We start from the raw sequence: 26,428 nt of genomic DNA on the forward strand, positions 1-26,428 counted from the left end.
CTCACGTGGCGCGGAGAAAAAAAACATACCACTCGCGAATCGCGTCCTTTAGCGTCGACGTTCCAGCGCGTTCACATTAATTCTGTTGCAGGGGAAGAAAACAAACGGAGGCGCATGAATAATGACTCGGCCCTCGTTGGCCCCGCTGCGAGAGCCAAGCGTGAGGTTGTAGAAACACTTTGCTTTGCATAATTTACTCGGCAAAACCTTACACATGCAGCTGCGCGCACACACACACACACAAACACACACACACACACACACAGTGTGAGGATGCACAGTGATGACGACAAAAATAACAGTTACGGCTTCAACGCCACTTCACCCCAACACGCGCGGCAGGTCACGCGTCACTGATGCGACTTCAATGTTAAAATGAACTGGAGAAGCTTCTGTGTTCTTTATCTTTTTCCAGTATTAAAGGAAGGTGTCGCACCCTCACTCCGATGGAAAGATCCATATAAATTTTTTAGGTCGCGGTCATTTTAAACTACCCACCACGAGTCTTTTTTTAAATGACATGTGCAGGAACACGTATGGCGCAGCGGGAATTCATGCATTTTTGGGACGAATATGAGCACGAGCCCCCTTTTGGAACTTCCCGCCACGGGGACGGGATGGTGTCGGGAGCGGGTGCACGGCAACACACGCGCTCATGCATCAGATCATCTCCTTCATTAGCGTAGGCCGACGGTTCGACGTCCACTCGAGAGTTGGATAAGTATCGAGCAAGTAAAGAAGCCGCATAGTGTTTGTCTCTGCCTGATGTGAACTTCGGAGGCTGAGGTGGGAATTATTTGTCCAGGCGGCTTCAATCCGCGCGCGTTGGTCAAACACGCTCTTGAGGTATCCATCTTCTTTTTGTATAGTCTCAGGCTGCGACCAGCGTGACTCCATAAAGGAGGACACCTCTGCAGGGCGGAGTGGGTAAACAGCCGCGGCTAAAGAATGTGTGTGTGTAAAATGGACTATAAAAATATGCATCAGCTTGGCTGCTGCAGATTCACACACACCAAGTCTGAAACAGACACCAAGGGGTATTTAGAGCAGATTGAAATATATATATATATATTCTGGCGTTCAGTTTGTTTTCTATGACTCAGTCCTGTCCAAGTGAAATACTGACTTGTGAGGGAGCGTTGTTCATCTGGCCGGGCCTTCTGCCGTACACGCGCCGCGACCGATGGTGACCTCGCCCGAGGCGCGACAGTAACGACACTGAGACATTTCCGAAAGCAAAGAGTGGATATACTAAGATGTTTTGCATTTGTCGAACTGGTATCTCCATCCATCCATCCATCCATCGTCTACCGCTTTATCCATTTAAGGGTCGCGGGGGGGGGCTGCAGCCAATCCCAGCTGACATTGGGCGAGAGGCGGGGTTCACCCTGGACAGGTCTCCAGCCTATCACAGGGCCACATACAGAGACGGACAATCATTCACTCTCACATTCACACCTACGGTCACTTTAGAGTCTCCAATGAACCTGACCTCATTCTCATGTCTCTGGACTGTGGGAGGAAGACGGAGAACCCGGAGAGAACCCACGCACACACGGGGAGAACATGCAAACTCCACACAGAAAGGCCCTGGTTGGTTTGAACCGGGACTCGAATCCAGAACCTTCTCGCTGTGAGGCGAAAGTGCTAACCACTACGCCACCGTGCAGCCCGAACTGGTATCTCTTAACCAAAATTTACGAAAAATGCATATGAAAGTATAACGGGAAAAGCAGGCGAGAGCAGATGGCGGTGGTAAAAGTGAGGACGACTTTTCAACAGTGTATCGACTAGAAGCGCAACAGACACGTTTACCGTTCTGTTCTGGTTAAAGGCCGACCGATGTTTTCGGACCAATTACAGGAAGTCGAGGCCGCGACACGACCGACATCAGACGCACGCCCGTCTACAAAACCGAGTGGGGGGAAACGCAGCCCACGCGTCACGTGGAGTTCCTTTGGTGCGCGATCGCAAAAATTGGAGCTTGGAGCTTGGTCCGAAAGTTTCGAGTGTGAAATAACGCCCATGGTCTCTCGATGCATTTCATCTTCGGCAACTCCCTATCCTGTTGCTTTTCCTTCCTCTTGTTTCCCCTTCAGCAAAAGTTCCCGGTTCAGTTTGCGACAGTTGAGAATTTATTGTAAATCTTTGACTTGTGTATGACGCAGATATAGTATTAGTCCCCCCCCCCCCCTCCCGAGGGATCACTAACGCAGTACGCACATCAGTCGATTTAATGAAAACGACACGGACACGTGGTTCGAGGAAAGCAAAAAAAACAACCCCCGACTCCCCTGAGACGCTGATAGATGATTGCAGCGCTGCCCGTCACAGGCTGTGCTTGTCAGCGAGCGGAGGAGACGGCATCTGCACATCAGCGGCAAGACTCCATTCATCTCTGCGCTCTTTATTTAGCTCTCCGGGCCGAGCGGAAGTCGGAGGGGCTTGGACGGGGGGCCGGCTCCTCGTCGGGCCTTTTTAACTGGAGGCACAATCGCTCGGCTCATTTGGCAAAGGAAGGCAATTAGAGTGGCCGGGTGATGAGACATAAAAGGGAAGAGCGGGGCGACCGGGGGGGGGGGGGGACAAAGAGCGAGGACGAAAATGAGTCGGGAGGAATGGAAGGGGGGAACTGGAGCGCGGTGATTTAAAGCCCGGGGAAGTACATTAAGGTGGGGTTGCCGTGAGGACAGGTCGGCGAAGAAGGTGGAAAACAGCGGGGGCCCCGTGACGAACACATGCTCGGTGTGACGTGAGATTATTCACTTCACCTCCTTTCGGGTCTTGTTCCATGTGTCCAAAGCTAATTTGATCATGATCCCACGACATGTTTGTGTTTTTCTGACATTACACTGCCTCCCGTCTTTCCCCGCCATCCCGCCGTGCCTTTAAAGAAAACGAAGGCAAATCAAATCACGCTCAGGTCAGAGTCCGCCTTCCCAAAGCCACCTCATCACTCTCACCACATCTGGACACTGGTCAACATCGTCTTCTTCTTCTTCTGATTATTCTTTTTTGTTCTTATCTAGAAGATTAGGACCGAGTCCAAAGTCATATCTCAGATCTTTATTACTCCATCGGTGGCGCGAGGAGAGCCACGATGCCTTGGGCGAGCTGCAGTGCGTCAATCATAGACCGCCTGTATTTCTTTTAATGATAAGAAATGATGAGATAAATATATATATATTTATATATATTTTGAGAATGACTACACCTGAGTTCAGTTGGAGTCAAGCCATCAGCTAAAATGCGGCCATCGTTGCACAGGACTAAAGATAGAATATACCTCCTCCTACGCTGCTGTTTCCATTTCATTTCATTTTATTTATTTATTGATGTCTTGTGGCTCTCTCCCCGAGAGCTGGATCTCACCTACAGGTGGCCACGTCCACGTCGCGGAGCTGCGAAGATCCTCAAAAAATAAAAACACATTAAACGGAGCGACCCGCATCTGTTGCTCCACTTCGCGTGGCCTCCCCTCGGAGAGGCGGCCTCTCGCTCCTTGGTATGAAACATTCATGCCGTCTCGGGGAGCCGCCCGGTACAGTGGCAGGGACAAATAGCCGTTGCCATTTTCGAGTCCCGCTTAGATGCAAAGTGGGTTTCTTTTGCCTCTGAGTGCCCTCCGCTAACCGTGACACCCGTGCGCCGATCACGTTGGAGAAAGCCTTCGGGGGCTGTTGATAGCGAAAGGTTTAATTAAACGCCGTCGCATGTCGGAATGGAATGTGCGCCGGAGTGAGACGGCCGCGGCGAAACGTGAATGTGGCTGTGCGTGAAAAAGCAGCAGTGAGGGGGGGATTTACAGACGTGGCTCTTTCCCGTACCTGCGTCGTAATTCGTGCGTGTGCGGATCACGTGCACGTGACCGAAGAGAAATCGTTCTTCAATGTTCTGTTCTCCATACGTGGCGTTATTCAGCATGCGGAGAGCGGAGGCTGATGTTTCATTGATTTTTTTCTCAAAAGTGCCCGACCGGACATTTTTCGCCGACTTGACACCAATTTGGCATCATCGCTGCCGCTCTTTGGTGAAAGGGCAGAGACGACGGCGGCGACGAGCGCAGACAAAGACGGACGGAGCACACCTCGCGGCCTCAACGCTCAGCGGCAGCGGCGAGAGAATTACCCCGGTCGGTCGCGGCGTATCACGAGAGGGACCGCCCCGATCGGGCGGAAGCTCGGGGGGCGCGTCCGAATGGACGACATTTTGATGCACAGATTGCTCGAGAAATGCGGGTACTTACTGCTTCAGAAAGGTTCTTTACAATCCATAAACCAATAGTCTTCCGAGACATTTGCGTAATTATTGCAAACACACGAGATTGTCCCCCGCTAGATCGCCAGCCGACCGCTGTCTTGTGCTTCCCCGCCACCGGGGCTTTGGGCGGGAAGTCGGCCGGAGTCCTTCGAGAGAGAGAGAGAGAGAGAGAGAGAGAGAGAGAGAGAGAGAGAGAGAGAGAGAGAGAGACACGAAGAGAGAATGATTTGTGGCACCAAGGGGACAAAACGGTGCTGTTCTTTAAGTGCGAGCTGAACTGCATTCATCAGGTTTTCACAACGCCGGAAGGTGGACGGGGGCAAAAAGGCCAGTGGAGGAGCCACTTCCAGCGTTTAGACTCTTCGGCAAAGACAAAGGAGGAAAAAAGGCCCCCGGGCTAATGACAGCAGTAGAGTAATGTGTCTGTGAGAGGGAAGCAACCGGGTGTGACGATATTTACTGTACAGTACACGACATTCATTCGCGCTTTTGTCCAAATTTCCACTTACAATAAGTGCGTTCAACCGTGAAGATGCTCCCCAAAAGATGCAAGAATCATGAGAGTATGTAAACATAAACTGTCATTTAGAACATCGTGACAATCGTGAGCTGTGTCGTCCGTGGTTCTTTTGTACCCGTCTCTTACTTGTGTGCTTTTACTTCGTCATTACGTCGGCCGAGTTTAGACTTGCGTTTCTTTGTCTATTTGTTCGTTAGCAGGATTACGAAAAAAAACTGCTCAACGGATCTCCGCGAGATTTCGTACAGGTGTGGGACCCGACCCCGGGTGGGGGGGATCCAGTTACACTTCATATTCTGTGGCGCACAGGCGGCAGGACGTGATGACAACTCTTATTTATAGTCATCGACACGCCCACTCGCTGGTATTCTCACATGGCCTCCCTGCCAACATCTCACATGCAGCCCCTTCCGGAAAATTTCAGGAAAATGTTCATGTCTAAAAAGCAGATTTTCCTTATCATGGCGAGATATGGCCGTTAGCGCTCCTCTAGTTTTAAGTGAGTGCACTTCATTCATAGGTGTATATACTTTTCCTATGTGTACAGAGCTTATTGGCCACGGGAGTTTCCTTTTAGATTTAATCTCATGAGTATTACTCTCGTTCTCACAGCAGCTTTTTAGCGTAGTATACCAAAAAACCTCTTAAATACATAATCCAGAACAGTGGTTCCAATGTAATAACAACATTAAGACAGCGGCAGTAGAGCTGCACGTGGCGTGTCCAGTTTCTGGTCAGCGGAGTGTGTAACTTGTTTCCACTGGGCAAGCGGCTTGTGTCGAATGTACGAGCACGCAAAACTAATAGAAAAGGAACCGAGAGCGTGTAGAGGATTCGATCGTTATGCTCAGAGTGAACATAACGCATAGGAGAGTAAAAGTACGCTGCCGTTTGTCAGAGGTGGCCGCACACATTCAGGCTATTTGCATTTTAATGAGATGCCCGCGGGGCGTCGTCCGCAGCGGCCCGTGCGCCGTAATGTGGGGAAACGGCCTTGTACCTATTGACTCTGGAGGTCAAAAGTTATGGATTTGCTGCTAACCTCTCAACAATCCCGAGACTCTGAGGAAGACGTCTTGCACACTTAGTTATGACTGCGCCATTCATATATTTACTTCCCGCAGCAAGTGCATGATTTGTACCCCGCCAACTTTGTTATCCAATTTACAGGCGTCTGCATCGATGTATCCTTCTGCACTGAGTAAACGGTACAGTGTAATTAAAGGAGGTAATTTTCATTCGGCTGATTAGAGAAAACCGTTTGGGCGCATTTAAGCACAGCTCACCGCTTATTGTTTAACTAAGTTCAGCGGGTCGTCGGGAGTCGGGAGTAATCAAGAGTGTGCTTACGAAAGGCACAACGGGAGTGGAAGACGAGGTTTTATCTTGAAGAAATCGTCAATTTAAAGTGTTTACATGTGAACAGATTCTGTGCTTTAAGTCAAGGAACTTGAAGTTTAACGGCCTAGAATAGTTTACTGTTTGATACATGAACAACTCATAAAACAACAATGGATATATATATAAAAAAAACTAAAAATAAGGATTGAGTCAAGCTGGCTTGAAAAGGTTGCTGCTGTCACCTCCTGCCTTGGGCAACAGTAACAGGTGAGAATCAGAGCCCTTCTCCGGCTATACCTTCACCCATGAATGACATGTATGACATCTTCATATGCTTTCTTTCCTAAAATTGAAATGCATATTGGACATAATGGTTCGAAATGTGACTTTTGGAAGGGTGACTTTAGCAGCAATTTATTTGTAAATTGTTATGTATTATTCAGCGCCTCTCTTGATGCCAAATGAGCTGCAATTAAATCCATCACATTGCCCTTTCCTCGCCGTGAAGCAAACGAAAAAAGGATTTCACTTCTAAGTTTGGCAGTACAATTTAAAAAGAAAAGGCTTTATTCCAGTTATCTTCTCTGAATGACTATCTTCACATCTACGCGCCGCTGCCAACCAGAGGTGCCACAGAAGTCAAATGTTGTTTTGCAGCATATTTAATATGTGCTGTGAACACCCAGTCCACCTTTTTGGCAACAGTTTCTGGCTCGTGCTGACGTGTATCTCTTGCATGAACGCGAGGGGTCACACGGATATTGTCCACCGAAAAACAACAAGTAAAGCCTGAGCATAGGCAGATCTCACTTCATTTTTTAAAGTTTACACGTGGAAAGCGGTGAAGGCGGTTCAGACAGCAGTCGGCAAACAGGGAATGCGCTGCTTGTTTACTTATCGTGTGCGGCAAATGCATATCAAGTGTGTGCGGGACGTGGTGTGGGATGAAAAGCTGTTCCACACGGTCGCTTGTTTGGTTTGTTTTTTCTCCCCCCCCCCTCTCCTTTGATTTTTCAGGTATTCTGAATCATCTCTCTAAATTGCCGCAGGGTAGTTTTCATCCACCTTGCATTTGCCTCAATCAATTTCTCAAACCTTTGTGCTCCTCTGGACGTGCATTTCAGCCGAATAGATGGCAGAGCTTATTGAAATGCCCGATCAGCTGTGCATTTTAGGGACAGCGGCCGGTATTCTTTGACCATGAGAAAAAGAAGCACAAGCCTGTGAATATTTTTTTTTTTCCCGTCAAGGTCAGATACCAGTTTGTTGTCATTTTTTGAATAACAAATACACCCTCGAATCTTTTCACATGGCTGACTACGTATCACAAAGCCAAGGATTATATTTGCAGTTCATAGACTTTTCTGGGACTCTGTTTTTCGGCTATGCAGGGGGACAAACATATTGGTTTGAAAATAATGGAAAAGTTTGGAATGTAGTTGAACAAACCGAATGCCATCCCATGGCGATACTAAATTCCCTGAGGGAATAAGGACTCCAAACACAAGAGATGTCCATTCAGCAAGGGGTGGCAGAGAGTCTGTGCCTGGGACTGGATAAACTGGTGAAGTTGAAGTCAAGGGCATCGAGGACATGAACAGCTTTTCTACCTTTGTGCCGTCCGTGTGGTCTGCGGGATGCTGGGATGAGAGTGACTAGAGTTTCACGAGGCTTCAGAAGAAATCAAGAGACGCAGATGAATTCTCTGCCAGGAAAGTACTTCCACAGACTACTGGTCTACCTGGAGGCAAGCCAGTCTCTACTTTTTTGGCTGTTAATGACACATATATATATATATACGGGGATGTGATTTCTTTGTAGTGTCATCTTTCTCGAAATAACACTTCAGGGGTGTCTCCCATTTCATTTTAAATTCTATACCGTCTATAAGGTTATCATCTCGGTGAGCATTCCCACCTTCTCCAGCTCGGAGCTCAGGCAGCTCTGCCTGAGCTCAAAGACGTGTCTGTGACGCCCAGGTGGAGTCCCTCCATCTAGGTCAGATTATTGGCTACTTAAGATTGTATATTCATGCTTCTTTCTGGAGGGATGTCACTCTCTCTCTCACACACAGTTTCCAATGCAGCGTGAGTTTTCACGGAGAAATTCTGTCTCCTGTGGGAAATAAAGGTGGATTTGCATTTGAAAGAGCTAGATTTGCAAGGTAAGGGTATGTCAGATAGCGCAGGGCTGTTCCCAGGCGTGCTGCTGTAATTTGTTGCAGGATAATTGACGTCATTCAGGGTGCCGCAGCCAGCACTATGTTGGATCTATTGTTTCTATATGCATCAGATTATCAAAACTATTTTGAAAAACAATTGTAGGATAGGCACAAGAATCTGCTACGTGAATCCCAGACGGACGGTTTCAGTCGGCTCTAGGTTGAGCTGTAGATCCAGTAAGGATCTGCGGTGGTTCTTGGTGCTATTCAGTCACAGTCATGACCTGTCTGGGACCTTGATTTCTTTGAGATGCAGTGAATGACATAGTGAGGTAACTCGAAAGGCCTAGTCAACCATTTGTTATCCGTTTCGGCGCCGACCGTCACATCATGCACCTTTTCCACAATGGTGTCGAATCAGGAGCAACTGGACTTGATTGTAGTTTCTTGAAGACGTCTCACCTCTCATCCAAGAGGCTTCGTGAGTTCTAACTAAGGGTAGGGACACACCAACACGATGTCGAACAACTCGCATCCACAAAGACCGCCTGCTGTGTCTGCTCCGGTCGCATACGTCTGGTAGGTCAGACCATAAAAATTGTACCCCGGAACACTCCATGGACTAAATCTAACGGCCAACTAGCTCGTACCTTCTGCGCCTATGTGAGAGGATAGAACTCTCCATACCAGCAGGGGGTGGTAGAACAGCCAATCAGAGCGATCTCTTGTGGATAACTATGACCTGGATGGACGAGAATCTCCGCAGACATCTTGCACCTTTAGTTTCTTGGTTTGTTTGTGCCCTCGGGAGTCTTGTCTTTACTTTACTTTGCACGGTACCAACCTACGCTTTGAAGATGGAACGGCGTGTTGCAAGCCGTGTCCGGGAACAGTCCGATAATTGCGATAACACACGACCTTTACACTTCAGATCGCTCGAGGACATCTTTCATCTCGCCCGTTGAGATGGCAGCCCACTTTCAGGCATGTCCAAATATTCTCTTAATGCCGTCAGTTTATGAGACATTATATATTTTGAATGGCCCAAGTTGGCCAGAATTACAATGTAGTTAACGTTTGGCGCTGGACGTCCTTGAGCACGACTTTAAAACCCATAAGTGTCAGGGAAGGCAAACTTTTTAATGTCTATTCTCTCCACAGTTTAATCAGGCCGTGTCAGAAAGGCAAATGGAAGCATGTCTACTTGAAAGCAGTTTATTACTCACAAGGGTCGTCCCCTGGAACGCCTCCTCTTTCAACAGGGTCCCGAATATTTGGTCATCTAAAGGTAGTGAATGTTGTACCAATGTTCCCTCGCATTGAATTATCATACCTTAAACAAATACTATAGGACGTGTAACCTTTTAACTCTTAAAATTGTTAAGATTATTAACCACACTTTGTTTTGGCACTCAATTTTAAAAATTTAACTTTTTCGATGTGACGCAGCCGTCATTCATGTTTACTACAGTTTAATTTTCAGATTGTCATACTTTTCCTTCCATGTGTTGTAAAACACTCAAGCACCTTCATGTCCAACAAAGCGGCAACCCCTAAAAAGTGGCGCTGCATTACTCGGGGAGGCCACTGTAGGCAGCATCTGATCGTAATCTTCATCATTGATGAATATGGCGATCATCAAATATTTGTCGACAAGATATGTGGATTTTCTGAGCTCAGCGTTTCATCTTGCATCTGTTTATTTTGACTAAACGACAGTAAGAAGTAGGCTCAAACTTTTCACTGTCCTTCCATTAGTCTCGACAATGTCTCAAAATAAAAAAGTTGCAACCCCCGCAACACACATGATTTATTTGAAAACCTCATGCCTCTTAACACACGTAAGATCAATGCGCAGTGTGATCACTTCAAAGCCTGTACTTCATGGCAGGAGGCTGCAGGCCATTCCTTTGTGAATCTTTATTTATTTATTGTGAAGGCATCATTCCAGTGTGTGTGTGTGTTTGTGCATGTGTGCGTGTCCCCAGAGAGGGATGGCATTTCTTTTAGACCGGCTCCTGTGTGGGTGGGAATCTCCAGAGAGAGCTAGTTTTACTCGGAGCTGTCCAATATGAAATAGAAGTTCCTCGGGGGAAAAGTTGAGAACATCAGGAGCGATGACACCACCACCACCCCTCCTCCTCCCCCCTCCTCACCCTCGCTGCATGAAAAGATCTGTGAATTTAATCTCCTGTTGTCGGCGCCTTGAAGGGGATGCTCACTCGCCCGCTTTTCACCGTACTGTAATCACTGTTGCTCGCGAGCGGTAGACGCGGCCATCTCACGCTCCAGTGAGTAGGAGCAAGCCATACATTTTTCTTTTTTGCCTGATCCCCCCCCCCCCCCCCCCCCCCCCCCCCCCCTCCGTTTGCCGTACGCGGCAAGGCTAACGGTCGCCCCCGTGCACCCTGAACTCTGAATATCTCACCTGAGCCCCTGGCTGAAATATTATTATAATCACTATGCATACATAGTTGAACATTGAACTGCGGAGATGTCAGCAGACCAAGTTACATCCCCGGTCAAACCTAACCCCCCCCCGTTCATCTGTTGGCAGGTCTGAGCTCCGCTCGCCTTATCAAATAAATTGGACAGTGGCCATTCCCCCAATTGCCTCCTCAGAAAGGTTCTGGCTCACCCGGGGGGGGGGCTCCTGCTCACGGGCTCCGGCTGATGGGAAGACTACTTAGAATAATTGTCCTCCAAAAGGATGCTTTCCCCGACGCCGTCGCCTACATGCCGTCGCGAGTGCATCGTGCGTCAGTGTGTGTGTCAGTGTGTGTGTGTGCGTCAGTATGTGTGAGTGTGTGTGTGTGTGTGTGTGCGTCAGTGTGTGTGTGTGTGTGTGTGTGTGTGCGTGTCAGTGTGTGTGTGTGTGTGTGTGCGTCAGTGTTTGTGAGTGTGTGTGTGTGTGTGTGTGTGCGTCAGTGTGTGTGTGTGTGTGTGTGTGTGTGCGTCAGTGTGTGTGTGTCAGTGTGTGTGTGTGCGTCAGTGTGTGACTGAGAGGGAGGAAAAACAGAAAATGTTCAAATTTGTTCAGGATTTGTGTCCAACATGTGTTTCGCTCCAGGCTCTGCCCACTTTATTGGAGCACTAAAGGGCCGGACCAAATTTAGTTGTAGTGTAGCAAGTGGAATAAATATATATATATTGCAGGTAATGTGGCGAGGTTAATAAAATATGTACGAAAGATGTAATTTTGGTGTGTGATGATCACGACATTGACAGTATCCACAGAGCAAAGTGCCGTCCACCACGTTAACACACGACCATCTGTTTTATATTCAAGAATAAGGGGTCGTGTTGTATTCAGGCTTTGAAAAATACAGTTTTTTCCGAAGTGTGACGAATCAACCCCCCCAGGGGAATGTCATCGGGAATATTTTTCGAATTTTGTGGTTGAGACTTAAAAAAAAAACCTGAGGATGACTGATTGAACAGAACAGAAAGTTATTCACTAACAATGTCCTAACTTAAGAAAAAAGTTTGAATGATGTTGCTCCTGACATGAATATTATCTTTTCCTTTTTGCATTGCTTTGATGATATGATTACCTTTGTAATTCTATACTTTTTGGATGACTTCCCTCTGTTGTTCAAATCAACTCAAATGAGTATTTATCGACCAAAGGTTTCAATTCAATTTCAAAATTGGTTCCCGTCTTCTGAAAAGAAAAGGATCTGCCGCTTTCATACATTCGTGAATAAAACATCCGCTCGGTTTTTGACTCTTGCTCTCGGAGAACAGAGGCACTTTGGGAGATTTCCCTGAGATATTTCGTAGACCGAAGAGAGAATCGATTAATTAAAGACGGAACACAAAGTCAGTACTTAAAAAACAAAGGGCCGCTGCGGCAACCGCCCAAAGCTTTTGCAGCAAAAACCAACATTGTTCAGTAACTAGAGGCAACTTTGAAAGATCAATAGAGGCTGCTCAGTCCGCTTAATTCAACGTGCGGCTCCGAGACTTTTCGCCCCCCGTGACTTGGTCCGCCTGCGTCCTCGCCTCAGACGCGTTCCTCCTGGGGGTGAATTGATCACGACGTGTTTCACTTGTCCTCCGGCGCTCGGAGCAACGCGTCGATGGACACGCGGCAACAGCGCGGCGGCGATGTGAGGCGGCGCCGTCCCGTCTGTTCTACGTCTCCTCCCTTGGATGCCGTACGCTGAGGCGGAACTCCCGAGTCGACGCATCGCGACATGTTCAACGGCTGCTCTTGCTCTTTTGCCGATGGTTCAGCGCTTCGGGAGAGCGCGTTTGACAACTTTGACCTTGGGCCTACACTGCGCTTGGACACGATGACTACTGGATGAAAACAGGCGACGGGTTTGGCCCGCACGGTCGGCAGGCTCCGCACACTGTACGTACGGGGCGCCGCACGGGAGGAGCGACGCGGACGTCCGCGAAGGTCGCTGAGACCACGGCGGGAATGAATCCCAGGACAGAAGTTCACGGCGAGCGAGTCGATGACTGATCGAGACGATCTCCCGCACGCGTCCGCCATCACGCGAACGCCCCAAACTCCCGGAAAATGTCCGGAAGCAAATGTTTCATCGCTTGAAAACCAGAAGATCGGCTGCAACTCGTAGTCCACACTGCCCAGATTGCACACAGCGACCCCCCCCCCCCCCCCCCCCCCCCACACACACACACACACACTCTCTTTAAATGTTGCGTTTTCCGCCCTCCGGGTCGTCCGTCGTCCGTCGCTGCAGACACGCAGCACATGTCTAAATGGAGCCTCATTGGATGAGCGCTCGTAAGAATCTGTCCCCGGGAAAAAAAAAAAATAGCCCCTCGTCAAAAGGCCTAAATGATCGTCGCCTGCTTTTTTTCTCCTCCAGTGAATTGTCAGATTAAGGGGGCCGATTGCGGACTTCTGCTGACGGTGTCCCCGCTGGCTGAGGCCCCCCCCCATCAGGTTCCTCCTCTCTCTCTCTCTCTCTTTGCGGCAGCAGCATCGTGCATCACTCTGCCAAGTTGAACATCTGTGGCTCCGGCCTTCGCGGCTGACAACGTTGCGCGGCCCCCGTAGTGACGCTGACACCTCTCTCGTCTCGGGGGCAATAATGATGAGCACATTGCATGGGGCCGCTCTTTTTTCTTCTGCCTCCTTCTTCTCCTTCTTCTTGTTCTTCTGCCGAGGCCCAGCATTACTGAGCTGCGTGCGCGCGTTGCTATGGCGTCTCCGGGGGCCGCGAGGGGTTTGAAATGTCATCGGACACACACGGTCATCCCATGGTGTATCTCTGCACTGCACTTCTCCCACTCGTCGTCCATCAGCCTTCTGTTTTCGCAACAGAAGAAGTCGCGGGAATTTGCAAAATTCGTGGGGAACAAAAACAACAACTTCCTCCAATTCACACGGAGGAAGTTGTTGCCTGTTGAGATAAAGGGCTAATGCGCAAAAAAATGCGAGATGGAGACAACTTTGCAGAGCACGTTCTGACGGAGACTGATCAGCTGGTCTTCCGCTGTCGGGGTCTTTCCTCCGAAGCCGCGGTTGCCATGCGGCCCCGTCGTCGTAATCGGAGTGGCGTTTCTCCGTCTTTGCCTCCGGAGAGGGCTTTTTTACACATCGCCGACACCGACCGACCCGGAGGAACTGCCCTGCGTTGCTCAGTCGACAGTAGCTACCGCAGACCGTCGCTCCATTGACATGCATGCAGCGCGTCGTACGGGTATGTTGCCACGGGCGACCTCCACTTCTTCTACTGTTCTATTGCGGTTCACTCGCTCCAAACCAGTTGACGGGAAAATGCACATGATGCGCATTTTCTTGTTCTTCGCGAACTTTTACTTGCGAACTAAAAGTTCGCTTGACACTGAAAACGGGAAACACAGCTGTACCGTCAACCTTCCCGGTTTCCGTACGGCACGTTGCAGACTTCCCTTGAGCCACCGGGGAATCGACGGCACATCATTCTTTTCTCTTCCTCGCAAAGAAACTGTGTAAAGAAAGTGCACTTTTTTTAATTCCATTTTTTTAACTTTTTACGTGGACCAGTACATCCACTGATCCAGCAGAGAGCCAGCCGCCCCTTTAGATTTTGGAGAAGCGCCACACACACACACACACACACACGCACACACACACGCACACGCACGCACGCACACGCACGCACGCACACGCACACGCGCGCCACAGAAATGTTTTCTTCTATGTTTCACTGGCAGAGCAGGTAACACAAGAACTCTGAGAAGTTCCCTCCGCTGTCAATCATTCCACGCTCTTCCGCTCCGGCAGCACAAAAACTCAGATGCCGGCTGCTTCTTGCCTTTTCTCCACCACCGCGAGTCGCGATGCGGGGAGAGGCTGATTTAGACGTGTGAGTTTTTTCCCTGCATGTGTGTGTGTGTGTGTGTGTGTGTGTGTGTGTGTGTGTGTGCAGCCTGGAGGCCAAACATTGCCGTAGTGAGTTACGGGGCGACTGATTACTTGTTGTAATCAGTCGCCCCGTAACAATCCTGTGTATGAAACAGCTTCGCCATCACCGCCAGGATTATTTCAGCTACAAATCCACGTTCGACATTTGCCCTCCAGCCGACTCTGTATCCTCTTCACCCTGCGGAAAAAATCGACAAATCCTCGTAACCTCTGACATCCAGAAAAGAAGGTTTGCGGATTAATTCACTTAGAACACCAGAAGCGTGTGTCAGCATCATGTGTCACGTGAAACATGTTGGTTCCGCTGAAACCTGGATAAATAAATAAAAAATAAAGACAGATAATAATCAATAAACGGTGGATATAGATTTGACAGGAGTGTCGTTACATTGTTTGATCATTATGTCGTCTGCCGGGGCCCCCGATCCCAAAAAGTCCCTGATGTCGACGTCGACATTAGACGCACTTTTCAGAATAGCTCAGATTAAAAGAGTGACTTTGATTCTGTCTTTCCATCCCTCCTCACTCACGGTGATATTAGATAAGATGAGATAAGATGAGATAAGATGAGCTATGACTTTATTCTTCCCAGCAGCACAGTGGACAGAATGTAGCAGACATAGCAGAATAGACAAATAAATATCAATACATTGCACAGTTGGTTATTGCACTTTTCCATTTGTCTTTTCCAACGTCATTGGAAACGAGGCTCGAGTCAATGTTTGAACGAGAGCTGGGACGACGCAACGACCCTTTCTTGTAAATGTTGGGCAGGGACTGTGATGGTGAATGCACAAGGAAGAGCCTGCAAACTGTAGGTGCACTGCAACAAAAAGCTAAAATAGGATAAATAAACGCTGAGAAAAATCAAGAAATCTTGCAGTAGGTGGGCTCTGGTGAGTCCAAAGATAGAAACAAGTGGATAACTTTTTTTAAGAACAAGATAATTCATCTCGTACTCGCAGAGTCTTGGACGTTGGAATAGCTGTAGTCGTTGTTTCTCCAAACATCACATCGGAGCCGTCAGTCATGTAACACTGGTAATTGGATCTTTTTTCTCTTTTTCTACTTCACATGAACTCTGGTGCGGCGGCCATGTTGCACGTATGGAGGGTGCATTTTTCTACGTTGACGTGATTTTCCATTTGCCCTTTTGTTTCAAATGAGTCATTCTAGAATAGTAAAGACACTGGGGGCGGTTACACAGTGTCCGTGTTGTTTACACTCCTCAATTTACATTGTGGGGGGGGGTTCATACGGCATTTGAGAAATGACTTAGTGTTTGTTTTGGAACGTCATGGTTAATTGAACGGTTCAGTGAAGTTCGGGGGGAAAAAACAGCGCTAAACTTTTTTTTAATGGTTTTTAAACCAAAAAATAGACGTAACACGACAACACGCTGAAGCTGAAACACCGTGCACAGCGGCGTGTGTGTGTGTGTGTGTGTGTGTGTGTGTGTGTGTGTGTGCGCGCGTGTGTGAGAGTAAAAGCGACTGCATGTCACTGGACACATAAAAGCACCGCGTCCACAACAGGCAAAGGACAAATAAAAATCTGCACTTATTTTGAATTATACATATCTTCGCGAAATGGAATTTGTTGTGTCTGCAAAGTTGTCTGTAAAGTGCCCCCTCCGAGGAACTAATGGAGCTTCTGCCTGGGGGGGGGGGGGGCTTTGCTGGCCAAATTTAGCTGCTGGGGGGGCTGCATGTAATGCAGAAGGGAGTGCGGCTAATGCCTCAGAGACGTCCACGCACTGACATTTCACTTGTTTATTTACTTCTCTGCCTTCATCTGTGCATTGCTAAGGGGAGAGACCAACCCCCCCCCCCCCCCCCGACTCCATCCATCAGGGTTTTTTGCTGCAATACGCCGGTCGTGGCACCACAAGCGTTCCGCGGGCATGTCGTCACCGCCGTGTGCAATCAAATGGTCGTTTTACGACGTCCCACTCGCGGCAAACGCCAAACACCGGAGTCCAATCTGTCCGGGGCTGGCAGGCGGGAGCGGAGGAAAGGTCTCGGGTCGTTTCATTTGATAATTTCGCAGGAGAATTGTAGTCGGGGGGGGGGGGGAGGCAAAGCTCAGTAATGAGGAAGAAGGAGAGAACCGATGGGGGGGAGGACAAAGTCTGACTTTGTACAGCTTGACGCACGCAATCCTTCTCTTTCTTTTTGCTCATTTAAAAGATAATTCTGGTTTATTACACTCACTCTTATGTTTTGCAGTTTTGGCCCATGATATATTTGTCTTTCGAAATACACGTTGGGGGTCTTGGAACGCAGTGATTTCAACCTGAAATGTGAGGAACTCTGACTGTTTAGCGACGCTGACACGCCGCAAGGTCTCGCCATTTCGTTTCGGTGAGTGTCACCGTCGCACCGGGGGAATGGCGGTCAAAACGACCAGAGCGAGTTAGTAATAAACCGGGGCTTGTGCGCCGCGGCAACAGTCGGGTTACAATTTATAGGAAACCTCAGCAACATAGGTGATTGAAAATAAGCCCGCCCATGAGTCATAATATGTCATCGTCAGTCAAAACATTTTAACGAATATGTTTCCAAGCAATAGTTTGAGGTGATCAAAGCATTACAGGCTGGGTTTTTTAAGGAAGAACCCCCCCCCCCCCCCCCCAGTAGCTTTAATGTTTTGATATTCAGAAAATATTAATCATTGCAGACAAAATGAACGTACAGTAATAGAGCTTGACTGTGGTAAAGTAAATCCAGCCAAATATGGAGCTCAACTCACCGTGACCGTTGGTTCATGAGCCGCCGCTTTGAAGCTTTGAGTTTCGCATTTTGACCAGCGCCATCTTGTTGTTTTTTTAAAATGCGACGTAGAATTTGGGGGTGTGGTTTGACTGATCCACTGAGCGCCCACCTACACCTGCAACCTTGCACCGATTGGACGGTACTAGCTGTCAATCTCGCAGTCATTTTATCATAGACCTCTATAGAAAAGTGACCGGTGGAGTCGCCCTCTGCTGGTGACTCAAGAGAATGCAGGCTTCATTTTCCCGAACTGGTGACTACGTCCATTTTTTATCTACGGTCTATGGTCCCCCCCCGGCCCTAAAACTCAGATTCACTCCCAGCTCACTGTTCTTTATGTTTAATATAATGATTTATTGTTATTTATGATGTGTTTGTTTTTTTACATAGAGAAGTGGGGAGGAGTTAAAAGTGAACTAAGCTATCCATCAGGGCTCGAGCTTTACAGGGCTGCCGGAGCATCTCTGAAGCTCAAAGGTGGAGAGAGAGAGAAAAACAGCGAGAGGTTTAATCCATTGGATGTGTGCTTTTTTTTTTGTCACACGTATTCCGGCAACCTTTGAAATGTGATGAAGAAACACAAAAAGATAACGGCCGCGTTCGGGCACGTAGCGTCACAATATGCTTAATTTTCTGCTTCTCTGCTCCCCCGGCGTCTCGAGAAAGATATATTCACTCGGAGCAAACCACGGGCCGTATCATCAGCTGTTGAATGCTCACTTAAAAGCGCAGGGGTGATGTCATGATTCTATTGTATCTGCCTGGTTTTGGTGGCTTTTCTTGATCCCCGGCAGAGATTCAAAGACGGCGTTCTTCATATTCTATACTGTTCCCATTGTGAACTAATCCCGTGAGCCGACCGAAAATGGCAACGAATCCATTCTGCAAACGAGGATTGTGTAGTCGGAGCCTATAGCCGCTTCCTCGGTAGCCAGAGTGCTTAATTGCGTACAGTAAATTAACCGCATTGTTCAGCGATGCTCCGTCATTACAACGCGCTGTCGTCAATCCCACAAGCCGCACGCCATAACTCCATAGAAACCCCAGATGTGTATTAATCCGACAAGCTCTTTTCTTTCTGTTTGAGTAACCTTATCTAAAAAAAACAGTGCCCAGCTGAAAACCATTTCCTTCATCATAAAAAAAATATACATATTTGTGACCTGATTTTATACCGGAGAAGGAACCAAACATGACAGCAGCAGGATAACGGCAGCCTTGCCCTTTAAAAATTCGGTAACATCGTCTCGTTTTTTTCTTTTAACTGCTTTCACATGGCGGCAGGAAAAAGCTTTCTGTAAAGGAAATCGCAGGGAAGTTTTATCGGAAATGTTTCTCTCGCATGAGCATTGTAAAAAAAATAAAAATGTCCAAAATGAATTGGCAACAATGACAAGATGATTAAAAGACGAGTTCTGGCATATTTCGATACTGTTCTCAACAGAGAGACAATTTGATGTGGTGCTCCAGCGCACTTTAATATTCAAAGTGATACGGTACTGAGTGGAATCAAGCTGTCGTTATATATTTCTTAGACACCTTGACTGTACCGGAGCCTTGTTTGACGGCCGGCGAATGTTAAAATGGAAAAAAGAAATTGAAAAGAGTCGTGCATGTGCTTTTTTGTGACATTTCATACGCTACTGCCCTTTCCATCAACTGTCTAATTCGTTCTCTTATGCCTTGGACCGGCCCTGGTTCTCAGTGTTAACGAAATCCCATGGAAAGACCAAAACTTTAATAAACTCCATTCTGCAAACCAGTATTGTGTAGTCAAAGCACAGACTGTCTACAAAAATGGACGTAGTCACCGGTTCCGGACAATGAAGCCAATGTGGAAGAGCCTGAAAGCCCATGTTCTCTGCAATGACCAGCAGAGGGCGACTCCACTGAGGGTTCGATCTCCAGTTTGAAGTCTCCTTCAACACATTTTGTAAAATTGTTTCGAGTCAAATAGACGATAAGGCTCGGTATGCATTGGCGCTTGGATACCGTGTGATTGACAGCTGGTACCGTCCAATCGGTGCAAGGTGTATGGGAGCGCGTGCGAACTCGAGGCTGGAAAACGGCAGTTCAGAAAACGGCGGGTTGCCACTTCTGCCAAAGTTGATAGCTGTTTGCACAGTGCCATGGTGCTTAATTGCGTTCAGTGTTATAATCAACCACATTGTTACCTCGCTCCTTCGTTACAGAGAACATAATGCGCAGTAGTCAATCCCACACACTGCACACCCACCTGCGCCTGAAAGCAATAGCAAACTTTTTTCTCAAAAGTACAGTTTGCCAGCAGCTTACCACTTATATATGTATATAAAAAAAAAAGTGATGTAGAAAACCTATTAATGTGTGACCTGTTTTGAAAGATGTTATACTCAAGTCGGAACCAATGAGAAAAGCTGTAGAGTAACGGCAGCCTTACCCTTTAAAACTCTGTTCCGTCGTCTTGTTTCTCACAAAGACAACGAGCGGAATTGAAGTGTATCAAGAGACAGACGGAGCGGCCTGGTCGAGATCACAAAAATCTTCCGGCTTCAAGGGTTAAAAAAGAAAAAAAGTATTAGACGTTAAGACGTTTTGTCGTAATTGCAGTGTTTAGCAGTAAGAACGTCTTACCTCAGCACTAGGTGTTTTTTGATCTCCGCTATAATTATCTGGCTTACTCATCTCTTCTGGCAGAATGAAAACTTTATTGTTTGTATTAATTACAGAGCGGCGTGAGACGGAACACAGCGCGGCTGATTTTGCTGGAAAATCGAGGCCGTTTCTACGGCGGGAACTTTTCGTCTAGGTTCTTTGTCCTTGTGGGGAAATTCCGGGCCGTCGATGAGTGGGGAATGTGCCGTTGTTAACCGTGTCGCCCTTTTTTAGAAGCCATATTCATCACCGCGTCGATTTGCTCAATTACCACCTACGTCAGATCAGATCAGCCTGTGCGCGAACCAGCAGCTGGAGTTTTAGATTCTTTTGTAATTTGCTCGCTGATATTTCCCCAGCTCCTCTCCTCTTCTAATTTTCAGAGCCTCCCATTAAAAAACAAAAAGCCTTGTCCCTGGCAGACTCGAGCCCCTGGCTCTCCAGCTGTAACGCCTCTGTGCCGCTGCTCAGCAAACCTCAAAGCTGTTTACTGGTGAGGATAAATACCATCGACGTCAGAGTGCTCGAGAAAGATTGATAACCGTTGGTGCATCGTGATCCAAGGCCGTAGCCGCGTTTGTCGCTCAAGAGTTGTGCCGTCTATTGCAGGGAAATTGTTCCAGCGCCAGGCAAATTGTTGAAGGTGGTTGAAGAAGCCAGTTACATTAAAGGCCCCCCCCCCCCCCGCATGCAAAGCATGTTACAAACTGCTCCCACTGGGGAAACTTTAGAAAAAACATAACTTAAGAAACATTTACCAGGTCGGTGTCCACTCTGTGGAGGCTGTGGCGCAGCAGGCGTATGGGGGTCATCCACCAGTCGCAAGGTTGGATGTTTTTCGAGGCATGGTGTGTTCCAGCCGGACAGGTAGCCGAAGGCCCGGCGGTGGTCTCATCATGCGTTTGTAGTTGGCGTGTTCTCAAACTGCTGCCGAAGACAACGCTGTTGGCAGATTACCTGCGCACTTCTCCACAACCTGGGCTGTACTGAACTTTTGAGCCGCTTGGCTCAACTTGGCCTTTGGGCTCAAGCATTCATCCATATTTTACATGTAAATAAACGGTATCCTATTATTAGTACACCTAAGTAATGCTCCGAGCTGAACATGTGTTCCCTTACGTCCGCAGTTTGCCTTCATCCACCGGCCGCCGCTCATTCTCAACAGTTCACTACAACGTTACAAACAGACTACTACCAAACTCTTCATCGACTCTATAATCCCGGTGGTTATGTCAAATAATGCGACTAATGTCTATTGGAAATTGGGGCCATCAGCTATAACATAACTTGCCTAATGGTAAAGTGCCCGTGAACTAGAATGTATGTAACTTGGGTGTGTTTTTGTGAAGTTGTCCGTATGAACATTACCACAAACCCCAAAAATTGGCCTTCCAAAATCCTTGAATTGGCAGATCCTCGCTAATACACCCTGACACATTCCTCTGATGTGTGCTAAGCTTTGTCAACCGATTCTTTTGTATTAAAACATTCAGGTTGATCCCTTACAGAGCACATACTGTATGTAGTATAGACTATTACATTTCATATGATGTAGGAAGCAGTTTTGTGACTGCTCCGCCTGTCGGGACGTTCTCTTCAAATAGATTCAATAAATAATCTTACCAGAGCTCCATTAAGGGGGGAAATTAAAGACTTGGGAGCCGCGGTGTGATTTAGTCCTGGTTTTTTCATACTTTATTTATTAACGGCAGCCAGTTAGATTAAATTACAGCGTGCGGCGGCGGCATGGTTGACATGATTTCTGGCAGCAAGTGTCAGAGAAATGGGTCGCGAGCCTCCGTGCCCAGTGTGGGAGCAGTCCGAACGCTCGAGTTCAAGCGCACCGGGGATACGAAACAGGGAGGCCGTAATTGGAACAAAGGTCTTGCGCGAGGAGGAGGACTGTAATGATTTGTTTGCTAAATGTTGGGTCATCTGCATAACACCAGTTTTTTATGTCCATGTTTTTGATGCCGACCGCTAATTGATCTCCGTGTCGCCGCCGTCGCCGCTTCAAGCTGTGGAGCGGTGAAGCGAGCGGGCGGCTCAGAAATCTGGCCTTGGAATGTGTTGACCAAAAGCTCCCCCCTGTTTAACAGTCCATCAGCCAACTCGCAGCCTAATAGGTGTTGCCATGGCAGAAGGCATCTGTGCAGACTAAGTAATAGCTCTGTCTCTGCCCAAGTGGCTCCCGCTGCCTCTCCCGCTCTCTCTCCACTTTTTTCTTCTTCTTTTTTTCTCCCCCCTTCCAGCAGAGCTCACAGCCATTCCGAGAATTCGAAGGGGTGTATTATTGCCGCCCCGCATTTGCGATGCCCTTTGATTAATCAGCATTAGCACTGTTCAACGGGGAACCCGATTCGTGCGGCGCTCCCACGGGTAAACGCTTCTTCATCCCCTCTCATTTGCCCCCCCCCCCCCCAAAAAAAAAGGGAAAGAAAGAAAATGAACCGGAGTCTGTGAATTTGGGGCCGTCTGATTAAAAACATTGGGTTTGTGTACAATATGCAGGCCCTTTCAAAAGATGATAATGACTGTGTAGTGGCTTTAAAAGCTGCTGGTGATTGTGGGTAGTGAATGAATACGAGCCTCACTCGTCGGGGTCACATCCTCACCGGGAAATGCACTGGAAATGGTTATGCGCCCACAATGAGGCGTAATTATCGTCTCTCACGATCGGTGCTTTTTCCTTTTCTTTTTACAGGCTGCAGTGATCAAGCAGCAACTGGGTCACCTCATTTGCTGCGAGTCTGAGGGTATTACGTTTCCCCTTTTCAACTCACATCAAAGGAAACACGCCCGATCAGGATGATTTCTTAAACGTTACATATTTCTGTTTCATCTCCCCCCCCCCCCCTGCCGACGGAGCCGCATCAGATAATTACCGTGTTTTCTCTAATCTGATTTGATGAAAGATGACAATAACCAGCTGCAATAACGAGAAACAATGTTTTTAAAGGTGTTTTTTTTGTTTCAATTTCAATAAAAAATGGAGGCAGTGGATTTGTACCAGACATGTTCTGTTCTTCAGAAAGAAAACCTCTCTCATATGTGAAGTCAGTACCACACATGGATCCTGATAGAGCTCAACAGTGAGGTTCCGGAAGTGAAAAACCCATTTGATATTCTCTATTAACATTTTGGTTATTAGCCATAAATGTCGGAACAGCTCCGAGGTTAGGGTTAGGCTCACTTGCGCGATATCGAACTCTTGAATCTTTGGACGAAGAGTTTGAATGTTTTTGGAGGGGGTTTTGGATTTTCTACGTTTGCTGGTTTCTCTGTACTGCCACTATACCTTTTAACTATACCTTTAAATTGAAATGATTTCGTCACACGTGGGTAAGAATGAACTTGTAGGCCGTTGAGATTCGGCAGATTTTACTGGAACGAAAAAATGAAAATTATAAAAAAAACAATTTAATAGGTAGAGACTGAGGCAAACATTCCAATTAATACGAGCCAATATTTGGATTGAATATTCAAAACATCTTGCTGGGTTTGACGCGTGACACATTTTGATGTGTTGGATTAACCCAGTGTGTGGTCGTTCAGGTAGATTTTCTAAACCTGTAATTTTTCTGGGTGAGATTGTTTATTGTGCCATTGCGGCGTTTCCTTTAATCGCTTGTTAAAATAGGATCAGCAGCGAACCCAGGATGACGGTGATGACATTAAAATACAGAGCCGTGCCTCCCCTGGCTGAAGGGAGGTGCGAGGCAGCAGCTTCAGCCGAGAGTCGGTTGCTGTCACAGATCACGGATGAGTGGTCGGCAGCTCTGAGCGCATGTTAGTGTAGCAAATGGAAACACCTCAGTGGGACTTCAGAATTTCACTATCTGTCACAGGAATAAATGAAACAACCTGGAAGATGTCGCAGGGGCCTCAAAACTTTTCCGCCGTATGCAAATGAGACACTTGAGAGGGAAAATGTGATTTAGGTAACGCTTCCAATGAGCCCGTCCAGGGGAAATGCACTGATGCAATATCAGCACCAATTTAAAGTTTCAGACAGAATTTTGAACATTTTTCTCGGAGGCTGAGGTGTGACACGGACTCATCGCCGCTCCCATGTCTGGCTAGTGATGAATTGTCCTCAAGGCACGAAGCAGACATACAAAAGAGCCAAATATGTTAATAATTCATCTCCGGCTCGTGTTTCGTGAAAAACGAGGCCGTCGGATCAATAATCTCCGTTGGCTCGGCATCTCTCCGTGCACGAGCCGCTCGTCTCCACCGGTGCAGGAGTCGGGGCGTGGCTCTGTGGTCAGATAACCAGAATCACAATGGCTGGAAACGACAGTACCACTTTCTGGTGGTTTTGTATTCTGCCGGTGGACACTGTAATAGCACGTCTAGGTAAAGTCACAGAGGACAGCTGCCATTTCGAATGATCCATGGCTGATTTGAACAGCCTCTTGGTTCAAGGAGTGCTGTCATTAGGGTACACATGGAAAGCAGAACGTTTTTTCTCAGAAAAGATACGATTTCCATTTTGTGTTTTCGTGGCAGTTGTGAAACAGAAATGTTCCGTTTCTCGCCAGAAAATCCTTCCGGCTAACTTTGACATTCACGTTCAACATGTTTTCGTTATCGATTGACTGTGAGCCGCTGCAAAGATCAACTCATATTGAGGTTCAATTTTATTTTCGGGGGCTGTAGCTACACTGAATAGCTTATTATGATTACATTTCTTTTTTAAGATATATAAATAAAGATATGAATCACAAACTGACTATTCTTCAACAGTGGGGAAAGGTGGTGGGAGCAATATCCAACATCAATAGCATAGATGTTCTGATGGCATGATATTCAAAACTTCTTTGTACATATCATTTCTTCTTCAGTTCAGTATCTTTTTATGTATTTACTGTTTATATTCTCGGATGCACATATAGACATGCATTTGTTTTTTCATGGGCGGTGTCATATATTTGCAGATACTGATTAATGCAGATTTATACAGCTGCATAGGTTTGTTTTGGTGTAAACCTGCGGTTACATGGTACATGAAGAAATGTCTGTGGATTTTTTTATTATAAATGCATGAATGTACACGCGTGTGTTTACACGTGTGGAGTCGGGTCGGTGCATCCATGCATGTAAGTTTGTATATAATGTTTGCTCTTATTATTTCTTGCGGTGGTGGTGTTTGGAAGCGGTGATGTGTAGATGGGGGATGAAACTGACAAATTATTTATAGATAGAAAGATAGATAGAAAGATGTACTTTATTGATCCAAAACTAAGAAATTCCAGATATAAGCAAGTTTTAGTGAAATGTTTGGATTAACAAAATGACTTAATGTATTAATCAACTGTCAAAATTGTTTCTAATAAATTTTTCGGTCAACAACCAACTGACCAATGATTGCAGCTCAAAACGTAAAAGAATGAATGCATTATCAAATGAAACAACACCTGATAATTAGATATAAAACCATGTGTTGCACATTTTATATATAGAAATATTAAAGTGTACATGGGTATGTTGTCAGATTTATATTCAGTGCTTATACATTGAGTGTTACATTTCCTATAAAGAGGTGTATATGAAAAGTAATATTTATAGTGAACTGTTTGCGGGTACATCATTTTTGGTATACCTTTTAGGTATACCTTTCTACTTTTTATGTTATGTCAGTTTTGTGTGGACCCCAGAAAGATAATAATAATAATAGTGTGATATAAACTGTTCACACAAACAGTTCTTCCATATGTATCTAGTACATCTAAATATGAATTTTATTGATATATTTATAAATTACATTATAGGTTTTGGGGCAAAAAAAGCATTGCAGAGTCACATTATTCCATTCGGTGCCTTTCACTTCTGGAAAATGTTAATGCGAACACGTGGAATATTAAGAGACAACAGGTAGTGTGGGTTTCCAGGGTGAAACGTCCTCCGTGCTTAAGTGTCCTTGAGCAAAAACACCAACTCCTACCAGCTCCAGGGCTTCTGCCCTCTGACGCACCTCTTGCGGTGTGTTCTCCCCGCGGAGGTGACGGTTAAGGACCGACGCGTTTCACCTCAGAATCAAAATCCAATCAATTATATTGTGTCTTGAAAAATATCCAACACGGACGTAATTAGTGAAAACTCTCACCAAGTCGGAGGCTTTGCGGTGACAGTGTTCAACTACAGCGTGTAAATGCCCGGTGCTGACCTGAAGCAGTCCTGGCTTCCTGCTCTCATGTATCATCGCGCCGTCATCTTCATTCATCTCTGTTATTGATTCATCTTTTGCGATTGCTCTTGCCATGACGCAATGCGAGGAGGAGGTCCGCCCGCACACAGAGGGCCTCCACCTCTGACCTCGCTCATAAATCACAGCCTCTTATAACAAA

The 26,428-nt window shown here is 46.9% G+C and overlaps 1 protein-coding gene across 2 annotated transcripts in view; it reads left to right on the forward strand.

The window, feature by feature from the left end:
* tmem132e (transmembrane protein 132E) overlaps nt 1–26,428 on the forward strand; it is a 306,684-nt gene that overhangs the window by 229,998 nt on the left and 50,258 nt on the right. The gene's annotated exons all lie outside the window — the stretch shown is intronic.

The sequence above is a fragment of the Scophthalmus maximus genome, chromosome 2 (genome assembly GCF_022379125.1).
Source record: "Scophthalmus maximus strain ysfricsl-2021 chromosome 2, ASM2237912v1, whole genome shotgun sequence".
NCBI classification, from domain to species: Eukaryota; Metazoa; Chordata; class Actinopteri; order Pleuronectiformes; family Scophthalmidae; genus Scophthalmus; species Scophthalmus maximus.